We start from the raw sequence: 12,137 nt of genomic DNA, 5'->3' as shown, positions 1-12,137 counted from the left end.
CTTAGAAGCCTTGTCTCTGAATAAATGGGTCCATAGATTTTTATGATGCCGAAAAGAACTTTTTGAGTAGTGATTTCTTTTTAAAAGTACTGTTGAGTTAGGGGAGAAATGTTTGCAAAGGGAAGTTGATAAGTATTAGCTAGAATGGACACCACAGTTAGCCAGCCACTTCGAGATTAAATCTAAACACCTGGAAAGCCACTGTTAGCTCATGCTAGGTAAAGCGCAACACAAACAGGAACCCTGAGGACTTCTTCCTTTAGCTTCAGTGTTTAGCAGTATCCTAGGGTGACACGTTGCAGGGCCTGGGATTTGGAGCAAAGCCAGCGGGACTATTAGAAGCAAGCTTATTCATGACTCCCACTGGCGGCCCAATTCAGGTAGCAAAAGCAACTTGCTTCAACATGTTTTGGGATGTGAATACCATCGGTGTCCTGTTCCCTTCCCTTCTTAGCCAGGAAGGGAAAAAGGCCATGTAGAATAATGCAAATTGATGGCAGGTATGCAAAGATCACCTACCAAGGTTGATGGACAAACTCCCCAGCAGCCTTCTTCGACACTTCTTTGTTTGGGGTGGTTACCCTCAGTGAGGTTATTCTGTCTTAGCTGTGCATTTTTAGCAGTGACGTCTGAGGGATTCTTCTCCCTCCACAAATGAGTAAAATAACAATTCAGAAGCTGAGTCAGGGTATTTTTTTCTCTGAAAAGCACTTTGGGAGGGTGACTGGAGTTTTTTTTTTTTTAAAGAAGCTGAGGTAATCTAATCTCCTCCCTCGCATGCAGGTGCACAAGGGATGGCTCGCCATGCCGAAAAAAGGAAATTCCTTGTTGACACAGGTGATTGGTACTAAGTGGCCCAAATTGATAGAATAATATTAGTACGAATAGCAACGTCTGTTGGACTGTCAGGACTGCCAAACTGAACCTACTATAGTGAGGCTGCTTTCCTCAACTGTACATCCCACAAGATGATGGTGGTTGTTGTTTTTTTTGGTGGCTTCCTTTTTAGAGGGAAATTTTTGGAGTTAATCTCATGCTTTGTTATCTTGATAGCGGAGTCAGAAATGATTTATTCCATTTCTGATCTTGCTTTTAAATAAAGATGGAACTATGTTTTATTTCTGTATAAGTTAGGTAGGAACAAATTGTATTAGGTAAAAAGTAGGAATTGTAGCTATATTTTGTATTTGTGTCTGCATGGAACCTCCCTTGTTCAAGGCAGGAATCCACCCCTGCTCCACCTGGGCATGTCCCTTTCATTTGTAAAAACCCTGAATGGACATTGACAAAAGGGACCCCGGAAGAAGCGCCTCCAGCTGCCTTAATCCTACCAGTAGGCAGATAAGGGTGCCATCGTTGTTAGGTTTCGTTTCCTGACCCCAAGCACCCAAAGGACTCTTTTGTGTTTTTCCCGCCTGTACCTACGTCATCGCCTTGCCCTACTCTGGCCGCGAAATTCAAGAAGGGACTGCCCACCGGACTCTAATTGGTTTCTATGTATTTGTATATGTATGATTGGTTACCATGTATTTTGTGAATGAATGGTTGTAGGCTGTCCTGTATTCCCCCGGACTCCCAGGCGGGAGAAAATGTATATAAGTTGTTGTAAAGCTGCTAGGCAGCGCAGTTGCCATGGTGTGGAGGTGCTGACACGTAGGTCAGCATCTCAATAAACTCTTTTATTATTTCACTATACTCGCTGTGTTGGGTCCCGTTTCTGTTCCTCTGCGCTGCCGAGAGCTGGGTGGTCTGGAGCTATTAAAAGTTACCCAGGCAGCGCGGTAACAATCTGAATATAAAATGTTATACAATAGATTGAAAGAGATAGTTTCCTGTTTAAAAATTTTAAATTTATTTATATACCTTGCAACATGTCACTAGATTTAATCATACCCTTGGTGAAGTCAAGGACTACTTGTTGAACTTTAAGATCCATTTCCTCAGTAAATGTAGCACAGGATGGGTTCCATTCCATCATGCTGTGTGGCTTCAGGTCTTCCATGTTTATCCTGGACGTTTTTAAAAAAAACGGAAGGTGAAATGTATTCCAGAAATCTCTCTTAGGAATTTGTAATATGAATATGGACAAGAATTATAAAACGTTATTTACACCAATAAAAAACAAAAGTATTAAAAACACATTTTGTGCATTCGTTAGTTTGTGACTGAATTTTCAGCAGGTGTGTCAGCATTATTTAATGATATTGATAGGTTAATAAATTTACTTTGACTGAGGTGAACAATGCATGTTACACCTATCAGAGTAGATTCCTCAGGCTTAGCTGGCTTGCTTGCTAATATAAAGAAAACACTCTTTAACTCCCACCAAATAATTAAGACAAAACAAACCCAAAAAGTAGGTTGGACCCTCATTTGGGGCCTAGAGACAGACATATCAAAGCAAGGGGCATACAGGTAATTGTATAAGGTTAATTTTTTGAAACAAATTCTCGCTGCAGGGAACATGTAATTAAGGTAAATTGTGCCTGGGGATAAAAAAACAATTCCCCAATCCCCCAGCAGCCTGGTGAGAAAGAGAGTTTCCATATTCCAAATGATTGGTTTATACTGTAACTGGTATTCAAGTAGCTTCATTGCTACTCATACAGGCCTTGTCAAAATGACTCATAATCCGGTGTTACTTGGTAAAGATGATTATCATAGGTTCTCTTTTTTGATGCTGTACAATGAATTCTTTTGACCTTGGTTCTCTTAGGTCCCCTCTGCATGGGCCAATAAACATGGGTGTGGGACGGTAAAAAACACTGTTTTGGGAGGAACGTTGCACAGATCCTGCCCCTAACCGAATCTATCCCATGCTATTCTCCACAAACCAGATTTTTTGAGAACTGCGCTATTTGCAAGTTTTTTTAAAAAAAATCCCAGGTTGCAGCTGCAAGAAAGCTAGCAGCCGGGCAGGAGGCGCTTTATTGGCCTCCTTTTCCTTTTTTTAAAAAAATTGCAGCTTTCATCTGCATAGCTACGCAGGTGCAGATGGTCATATCGTGAGCATCAGCATGGCTGTGGGGGTTCATTTGTGCATGCCTGCAAAGCTACACATGGGTGGGAAGCAAATTTTAAAAAAGAGCTGCATCTCCATGCAAAGGCATGGCAGCAACCCGGGCTCCAATTGCTGCCTGCATGCATGCATGCGAACGCGAAAATAGGAAAACGGTTTACTTTATCCTGACGGCAATCCATTATACATTTGCTGTGCAGAAAGGGCCTTAGTGCTCTCTTGTGGTTGATGTGAAATGTCTTTTGTGATTGATTACATTGCTTTCATGAGAATTTTTTCATAATGGACCTTTAACTGGGAGTCATTATGAAGATATTCCTGAGCGTTGACATATTTTATTTCTGGGAATGAAGGGGGGGGGTGTGCTATAGTATTTCTAGGCTCATAAATATTGGCAGCAATCTAGATTGTGACTAGACAGCTACTACAGCAATTGTCTCCTCCATCCCCCAGTAACCTAACAGTTCCTGTGAACATTTGGCATATTATCAAATTACACTTTAAACACACAGGGTAAAATGACAATTATTTACCTCAACCCGAAAGAAATTCCTATTCATAACAAGATGGGTACAAGATGGGCATTGCAGTAGTGCATTCTACAAATTATGATGCTTACTGCAATCCCCCCTGAACTGTCTGCTTGTCATATCTTTTGGTGTGGATGTTAGCTTTTACATATAATTAGAACTAGATTTGGGTAATTGTCTCTAAACTATGAGCAAGGTCATGATTCACTTAAGGGGAAGCAAAATACTGCTTCTTGCCTTGATCACGACTAAAATTAAATCTGTTGAAAGAAACTATTCTGCAATGGTGTGTTGACAGTGTCACTCTGTGGATTAACTACCTCTTGGCATGTTTATCCACTTATTTTAGTTGAAGTGTAATTAAAAAAGGATTTTTTTCCTCCATCCTCACAATGCGTCTGTGTGAGAGCCATGTAACACTTCTCTATGTGAACTTATGAATATGGATTAAAAATCACAACTACTAAATTGTCTTTGGGATATGTGAATGAATCATTTGCTTCCACTGCATGAATAAAGGGGATGTGAAATCGTGTATAAGTCTAGGCCATCTACCTTGGTGATCTGTGGTTTGATGGTGTAATATGGAACTATATTCACAACCTTGGGCTTCCTGGAGGAAGGTTAGAGGGTTAGAAGGTTAGAGGAAGGTTAGAAGGTTATTGTTCCCCTTAAGAGGAGGGGAAGAATAAGTTGAGCCCAGTACGGAGCTGCAAACTGATATGGATACCACTTTTTGTAGAATCTGTCACTGAAAGTGGGAAATATTTTGCACAGGTGTATGTGAATCTAAAGATTCTAGTTCTAGCTTTATGATTGCATGCTGAGTTAGTTGTTAATTTAGGGATTGTAGTGATGAATGGTCAGAATATTACAATTCAAGATTCACCCTAAGTCATGGCCAATTTGTAAATATGAATACTCTCTCTGAGTCTGAATAGAATTATTTCCAAAATTTAGGAGCCCTTGGAAACTTTCTAATCTAACAATTTATTCTGATACTTTAGAAGAAAAGTGGAACTGCAAAGACAGAGAGATGTAGTTGATGCGCATCTGAAAGTTATGTTCTGCATCCAGAACAGTTAGCCTGTCTTTCTGCTTCCCGATTGACTTCTCTGCACATAGTATGTCTACTTTCTGTCAATAATTGAACTTTCTTGCTAGGTTTGGGAAGAATTTCTGATTCTATATAAGCCCAGGTTCTGTTTGAATGAACTATTCTGCGGAGCTGTTCTTGCTACCTATTGAGCTAGAGAACATCTGGTTTGCATATGAAGTGAGGCATGGGAAAATGAGGGAGAATACAAGTAGAGGTTTGACCCAACAGCTGTACATTGTTCAATCCCATGTTAGGAAACTCACCTATGGAAGGGGAGAGAGGTGGCTTGCATATACTGGCAGGCAGACTAAGCTGCAGAGATTGTCTTTGCTTACTTCCATGGCAATGTACAGCTGTTGCCGACTCCTTTCCACTTCTCTAAATGCTTATATCAATACATCAATATAGTAAAAACAGAAAGTTGGCTGTTCTGCCCCCCCCCCCCCCCAAGTGAATCTATTTGAGGTGCTTTCCATCTTTGTCTGTTTCAGTTCTTTCCATCTTTGTCTAGTTCTAACTGCTATTAAACTTGATTTGTGCTCTATGGACCACCATATAATAATATGGACGTCACGAATATTCCGATCTCCAACTACCCTTTGCACCCTTCGCACCTCACTGTGACTGACTGACTAGAACAGGGGATTGCTGGGTAAAGAAAGAAAACTGCCTATTGGGAAATGTCTTAAAGGGACAGGGGCTAACTAAAATACCCTCCCATAGAAGACTTAACATTCAATGAACTAAAACCATGCTAACTATGGGGAAACTAAAGCTTAATGGGGAAATAACAGAGGCGTACCTCCCATTGGGCAAAGTGGGCAGCTGCCCTGGGCGCCACCTTGTGGTGGGCGACAAAATTGCAGGTTTGTGAGGGATTTTGTATTTTCAGTGTTTTTCCGTTTTTGGCCTGCAGGGGGCGCAGATTTTAGGCTAGCAGCACCAAAATTTCAGGGATTTTTTGGGAGACTCTCCTGATGATATCACCCAGGTTTGGTGAGGTTTGGTTTAGGGAGTCCAAAGTTATGGACTCCCAAAGCGACTGCCCCCATCCCCATTGTTTCCAATGGGAGCTAATAGGAGATAGGGACTACACCTTTGAGGGTCCATAACTTTGGACCCCCAGAACCAGACTTCACCAAATCTGAGTGGTATCATCAGTAGGGTCTCATGAAGATACTCTGAAATTTTGGTGCTGCTATCTTAATAATTGCACCCCTGACAACAGGCACCCCCTAAATTTCCCCAGATTCTCTTTTTAAATTCACTCCCTTCCCACCAATGCTTGTTTTCTTTCTTTCTTTTATTCTCTCAGTGCCTAATAAAGGTTATTGTTGTTGTTGTTGTTGTTGTTGTTGTTGTTGTTATCAAATCTACCCCCTTCGGCATGGATTTAAAGGGAGAATCTGAGGTCCCCAGTTTAAACACCATTTAAAATGATGCTGTTTGGGGGTGGATTCCAGCATCACTTGTTTAAACTAGGGAGCCCAGATTTAAATCCACCTTAAAGGGAGAATCTGCCCCCCCCCCAGTTTAAATAACATTGAAAGTGATGCTGTTTCCCCCAATTGGGGGGACTGGATACAACACCATAAAATGTTTTCATAGCAGTAATAAAACATTTTGAAAACATTTTGAAAATGTTTTCCAAATATTATTTCGGCTGTGTGGCATGGCCCATTGCTATGTTCAGATTTGTGAGTTGGGGGATGTTCTATAATGTGATGGTGACTTTGAAACGACCTGGTGGAAAAAATCATTGTTTGGTCATGGTGGGGGAGGGTGGCCACCCATGCGGGGGGGGGGGTATCAAACTCAGGTTTTGCCCAGGGCTCAAGTTCGCCTAGGTACGCCCCTGGGAAATAACAAAAGCCTTTGGGGGGCATGACATTGGCTGTTGCAAAGGAACAGCACAAGCATTTCTTTCTGACTCTACCCAACCTCCCCCTCTCTGCTTTTGTCCTCCCCAATGATCAGGAAGGCATTTTAACAACTTTCTTCCACCAAGCTTCTATTTTAAAATCAAGCCTCTCTCTTGCAGCAGCACTGAGACAGAGAGAGGGAGAGGGAGTGAATTGCCAGGAAGGTGTGTGTGCGCACACGCATCCGTGTATAGAGGAAGAAAGAGGAAGAGAATCTGTGCCTTTAAGGCCTGATGATCTGTGCCTTTAAGGTATTGATGGGTGGAGTTAAGAGAAGCATCAAAAGGAGAGACAGGTTGAGGCTTCTGCAGGGCAGGCACTGGGTTGCCTTCTCGCGTGTAAACAGAGAAATGCAAGGAGTGCCCTCTGCAAACCCACTGAGCAGAGAAGAGTCCTAAGGTAAGCATTCCCTGCTTAATCAGACTGACTATGTTTTTAGAAGCTCGTTCAAACTCCTTAACCCGAGAGAAGATACCCTTGTACCACAAGCATCTCTGGCAGATGATAATCTGAACTTTATCTCTAAAAATACTCTTCTGAAAGATCCTGTTTAACTTTCCTAGTAACTTGTTCATCTATCTCTCTTATCATTAGGAAATTTTGTTCAACTAATGTTCAACTTAAATTAATGCTGTTGCAATTGAAACCCATTACCTTTTCTCGGGAAGGAAGGAACCTTTTTTTCTTTCTTCTTTGTGGTGACCTCTGAGATAGAGGAAGACTGTACTCTGAGATAGAGGAAGACCGTACTCATGTTCCTGATAACTTTCTTTGCAACATCAGTATCACATTTTGCCTCACGTTCTGTTCCAGTCTAGTCATAATAATAGCCTTCAAATTATTTTTTAACATCTTGACTTTTAAGACTGCATCAACCATTTTATGCTTCTCTTATAAAATGTGGACACATTGTGCAGTTAGGGTTGCCAGCCTGGCCACTAGCCGAGGGTTGGGAGGGTAGAAATGCCATCTCTAGGTGGGGCAACTCTTGGAGGCTTGGGGATGAAGCCTGGGGAGGACAGGCATTTCAGCTGGGTCTATAGCGTCTATCCTCCAAAACACCCATATTTGGAGATGAGCTGTAATTCCAGGGGATCTTCAGGTCCCACCTGGAGGTTTGCATCTCTAAGTTTAGTTGATTTTTCTATGTATAATCTTGTTATCCTTTAAACATGCCCAGTCTGCTTGACCAGGATACAGGTGATTTCATATCCAAGTCTCCTCTCCACAGAGTGTAGAATTCCATGCAAGTTAGTGTTGCCTGCTGATCTAAGATCACAGTTCATCCAGAGAAGCAAAGGTGACAACACTGCTTAGAAACCCACTTGATATCGTGATCTAATCCGATCATCAGTTAATTGATAATTTATTGTCAGATCATCCATCACACTTGACTTGGAGCATCTTGTTTTAGCACACCATTTAGTGTTTCCTAATAATCTTGATTTAGAGCTCGGGGGGGGGGGGCGTTTCCCCACTTGCCACGACCCCCCTATGCCGTGTGCTGCTCTCAGCGTGCGTCATTTCTGCTTTGCGCGGGGTCATCAAAAGGCGCCGTATGGAAGAGTGCCAGGAATGATGTGTGCTGAGGGGGCACGACAGCGGCAGCGTCGGGGCGGCTGCGTTGTCGCCACCCCTATAGTGGGGAGTGCCGGGAGACCCCGCGCTACTTGCCTACAGTAGCGCACAGCTACTGGTAAGTGGGAAAACGCCCGAGGGTTACAGTTTTTTTTAATAAAAAAATACCTCTGTCATAGGACTGGTTTGCAAAAAAGATGTACAACATTTGATCTCTCTCAGGAATGTGCATGTTAAGAAGTTTTAAACCCATTACCTTTTCACATGAAATGTGCATGTTAAGAAGTTTAACTTTTCTAATGAATGTGCAAATGACTTGTTCACACATGTAAAGCATCATTTGGTGCTCTTGTTGGTGAGCAATGAATGCACATGTGGGAACTAGCCTGAGGATCAAGATACCCCTATTCAGTTTTTTTTAATCACATGCCAGTTTTTTTTCAAATTACATGCCAGCAAGAAGAAGAGGGAGCTATCTTAAATTTAGAGAGAGGTAGCAGTTATGCACAGTAATTTTAAAAAAATCTTTTGTGCATAACATTTATTTGGGGGAATTATCTTTCATTCAAAGTCATGTTCCTGTCAGGTAAATATGGCACCTGCTGCAACATCAGATGTTTAAAAGCTTGAGACGAATTATAAAAAGCCAGACCAAAGAAATGACACTGTTTCTTAGGTTTGTGGCTTAGTAAGGACCTAAGTATTCCACAATAGTAGAATTATATGGAAAATGAAATAATGGTTGGATTATCAGAGCTCTGTATCTTCAACTAGCTTTTCCCATGCTCCAAATACTGAAATAAGACTTGCACATGCCTGATTGTCTATGGCAGTGGTGGCGAACCTATGGCACGAGTGCCAGAGGTGGCACTCACAGCCCTCTCTGTGGGCACGTGCACACAGAGTGCGTCATGTGGGGGGAGGGGAAGCACTGTTAAACCCCACTGATTTTCATGGGAAGACCTAAAGCATGATCCTTTACCTGAGAGTAAGCTTAGTTGCTGGCAATGGGGTTTGCTTCTGAGTAAACCCTCCTAGGGTCATGATTCACCCGTTCGAAGAGTTGCACGGTTGCTTCAAAGCAAAGCCACTGACTACCAACAAGCTTACTCCCGAGTAACGCGCGATCCTCGGAGCCAACTTTTTTTTCTAAATGAAACCCTCAGTGTTCAGGTTAAATTGCCATGTTGGCACTTTGCGATAAATAAGTAGGTTTTGGGTTGCAATTTGGGCACTCAGTCTTGAAAAGGTTCGCCATCACTGGTCTATGGCAAATAAGAATCATTCACCAAGCAACCAAGTGGATGCTGCTTTTTGGAAAATTGTACTAATTATTTTAAATCACACATGACTATTCCATCTTTTTCAGCTTTTCCTTGATTTGCCTGTTAATACGCAGAACATAATGTATGTGCTGTTTTCAGCCAACCATTTTGGGGAAACATGGATGAAAACACATGGCCCTGAATGTCAAGCTCAAACCAAGCATTAAATCTTGTAAACAATGATAAGACAAAGACATCCTTCTTGTTGTTTTTATGGCAGTATTGTCAGGCTACAATTTACTGTCTGCATTGTTACACAAAGCAAGTATCTCAAGGCACTTCAATAACATAAATTAATCTAGACTCTTTTTTCAAAAAGTTTTGCAAGTTACAATTCAATGTTCATTCTTTCTGCCCTTCTTGTTCCGTTATTCTTTCACCCCAGAATTTCTCTGCAAAGAATAACTAGGTGTTTCCATTGAGAATTCCAGCCACTCAGTAAATCCTGTGCTTGGATGGGAACTACAGATGAAGAATGAGCCAATCATGCCTCTTTTCATAACATGTGAGCATATGAAGCTTCCTTATACTGTGTCAGACTATCAAGGCCAGTATTGTGTTCTCTGACAGTGGTTTTCCAGAGGCTCAGGTCGATGTCTTTCACACTACATTCTTTTAACTGGAGATGCTGGGGCGGGAATACAGGACCTGCATGCAAAGGCTATGTTCTGTCACTAAGCCTCAGCCCCACCGTTTGTCTCTTGCCATGAATGACAGAGAACAGTGATACTGAACTGTGCATGATCTGGGGCATACATACACTATGGCCCTTTCCGCACTGCGGAAAGGGCGCCCCTGCACCGGCAGGAATTCTGCCAGTGGAGGGGGGGCGTTTGCACGGGAGCGTGTGAGCGGCCCCTGCAGAGGCCGGCGCGGGAGAGGCGGCTCTGCATGGAGCCGCCTCTTCCCCGTCCCCCCCCCACTCACCTCGTCATCCTGCGTCACCCTGCTGTACACCTAAGACCCGCCCACGCTGCCCTCCGACCTCCAGGGGTCGGAGGACAGCGAGGGAGGGTCTCAGCAGTCCAGTAGAACGACGCAGGACGACGAGGTGAGTGGGGGGTGGGGTGGGGAAAACAGCGTGTTCCTGGCGGTGCCGTTTGCACCACACCGGCGGGAACACGCTGTTTTCCAAAAACCTCCCTCCAGGAGGGAGGTTTTTGGAGGCGGCCTGACGCCGCTCTGGGGGAGGTGGAGGGGAGCCAGGTCGGCGCTGCTGCATTTCAGCAGCGCCGCCTGTGCGAACGGCTCCCTGGGGAAGGCGTTTTTGCCGTCCCCAGGGCGCCATATTTGGCCCGTGCGGAAACGGCCTATGTTAGAGATTCTGCTCTTTCTGAAAATAGATGGGAGCAGGATAGGAACAACTGATCCAGCTTCTGGGTGGAGGGACCTGACACCATGGCATGACGGCACTTTCAGCACAAGCCTGAACAGAGTTACAACCAGTGGTGGGATTCAAGTAATTTAACAACTGGTTGTTTACAAGCACCATTTTAACAACCGGTTCTGCCGAAGTGGCGTGAACCTGCTGAATCCCACCACTGGTTACAACCTCTGCTCATTTACTTCAGTGGACCTAAGAAGGTGCCACTCTGCTCAGAATTTCAGTATATGGCCCTTTCCGCACAGCACAAATAAAAAGTCCTGCAGATGTTTTTTTAAAAGAACCATTTTGGCTTTTTTTTGTCTGCATGCTGGACCAAAAAAAGCATTGGTAGGAAAAGCAGGGTTTTTTGCTCCTCTCCCCTAGCTCTTACTTTTAGTTTCCACTGAATAGCTTCCACTTACCATTTTCTGCCCACTTTAGGAGGATCCGTTCTGCCGCCATTTGCAGAATCAGCTACAATTCTCATATCGTGATGTTATAGCTTCAAAGATATCTAATTTAACACAAAAAAGGGGAAAATGACACGTGCACGGGATTGCCAGGAAAAACTAACTTTATTAATGAACTTTGTACACTGAAATGACGCGCGGATGAACTCCAGAGGAAACTCCGTGGGAACATTCTGCAAATGGCTGCAGTTTTATTAAAGTTAAGTTCAAATGGCTGCAGTATGGAGCATCCTGAAGATGGTGGAAAATGGCAGGGTCGAGCTGCTCAGAGGAAACTGAAAGTAAGAGCTGGGAGATGTGGGGGAAGATGGGAAAAATAAAATGTCTCCTGTTGTCTGCACAGCAAGCAGGAGATGTTTTCAAAGCGACTTTAGGGAAAAGATTGCTAATTTAACATTTTCTGAAAAACCTGGGTTGAGTTGAAATAAAATGCCCTAAGGACATTTTTTTGGGGAAAAACCTGCTCAGAGTTCTTCCCCAAAACACTTCTTTTACGTCTTGAGGCATTTTATTTGTCTTGTGCAGAAAAGGCCGATGCCAAAAAAAAGCTTCCGGTGTATTTCCAGAACTCCAGAGGCAACAAAACAATGACAACGAAGAAAAAACAAATGAAACAGCAGAAAAGTAAACATGTAAAGCACAATACGCACCATCAAGCGGTGCATAGAAGTCCTCATCCAATGGGGAAAAACAACAACAGCGACAGCCAAGATGCAAGCAGTGACGACAGGCAAGCAGAGACGACGGACAAGCAGACAGCAGGCAAGCAGTAGGCAGCAGACAAGCAGCAGCAGCAGACCACACAGACAACAGACAAGCAAAGAACAA

General features: G+C 43.2%; 1 pseudogene; it reads right to left on the bottom strand.

The window, feature by feature from the left end:
- The window catches only part of LOC125437906, a 130,053-nt pseudogene extending 118,727 nt beyond the window's left edge, over positions 1-11,326 (bottom strand).
- Between the last annotated feature and the right edge of the window lie 811 nt (positions 11,327-12,137).

Source organism: Sphaerodactylus townsendi, linkage group LG01 (genome assembly GCF_021028975.2).
Source record: "Sphaerodactylus townsendi isolate TG3544 linkage group LG01, MPM_Stown_v2.3, whole genome shotgun sequence".
Taxonomy (NCBI): Eukaryota; Metazoa; Chordata; class Lepidosauria; order Squamata; family Sphaerodactylidae; genus Sphaerodactylus; species Sphaerodactylus townsendi.
Note: the sequence above shows the minus strand (reverse complement) of the source record. Positions and strands in the feature narration are given on the sequence as shown.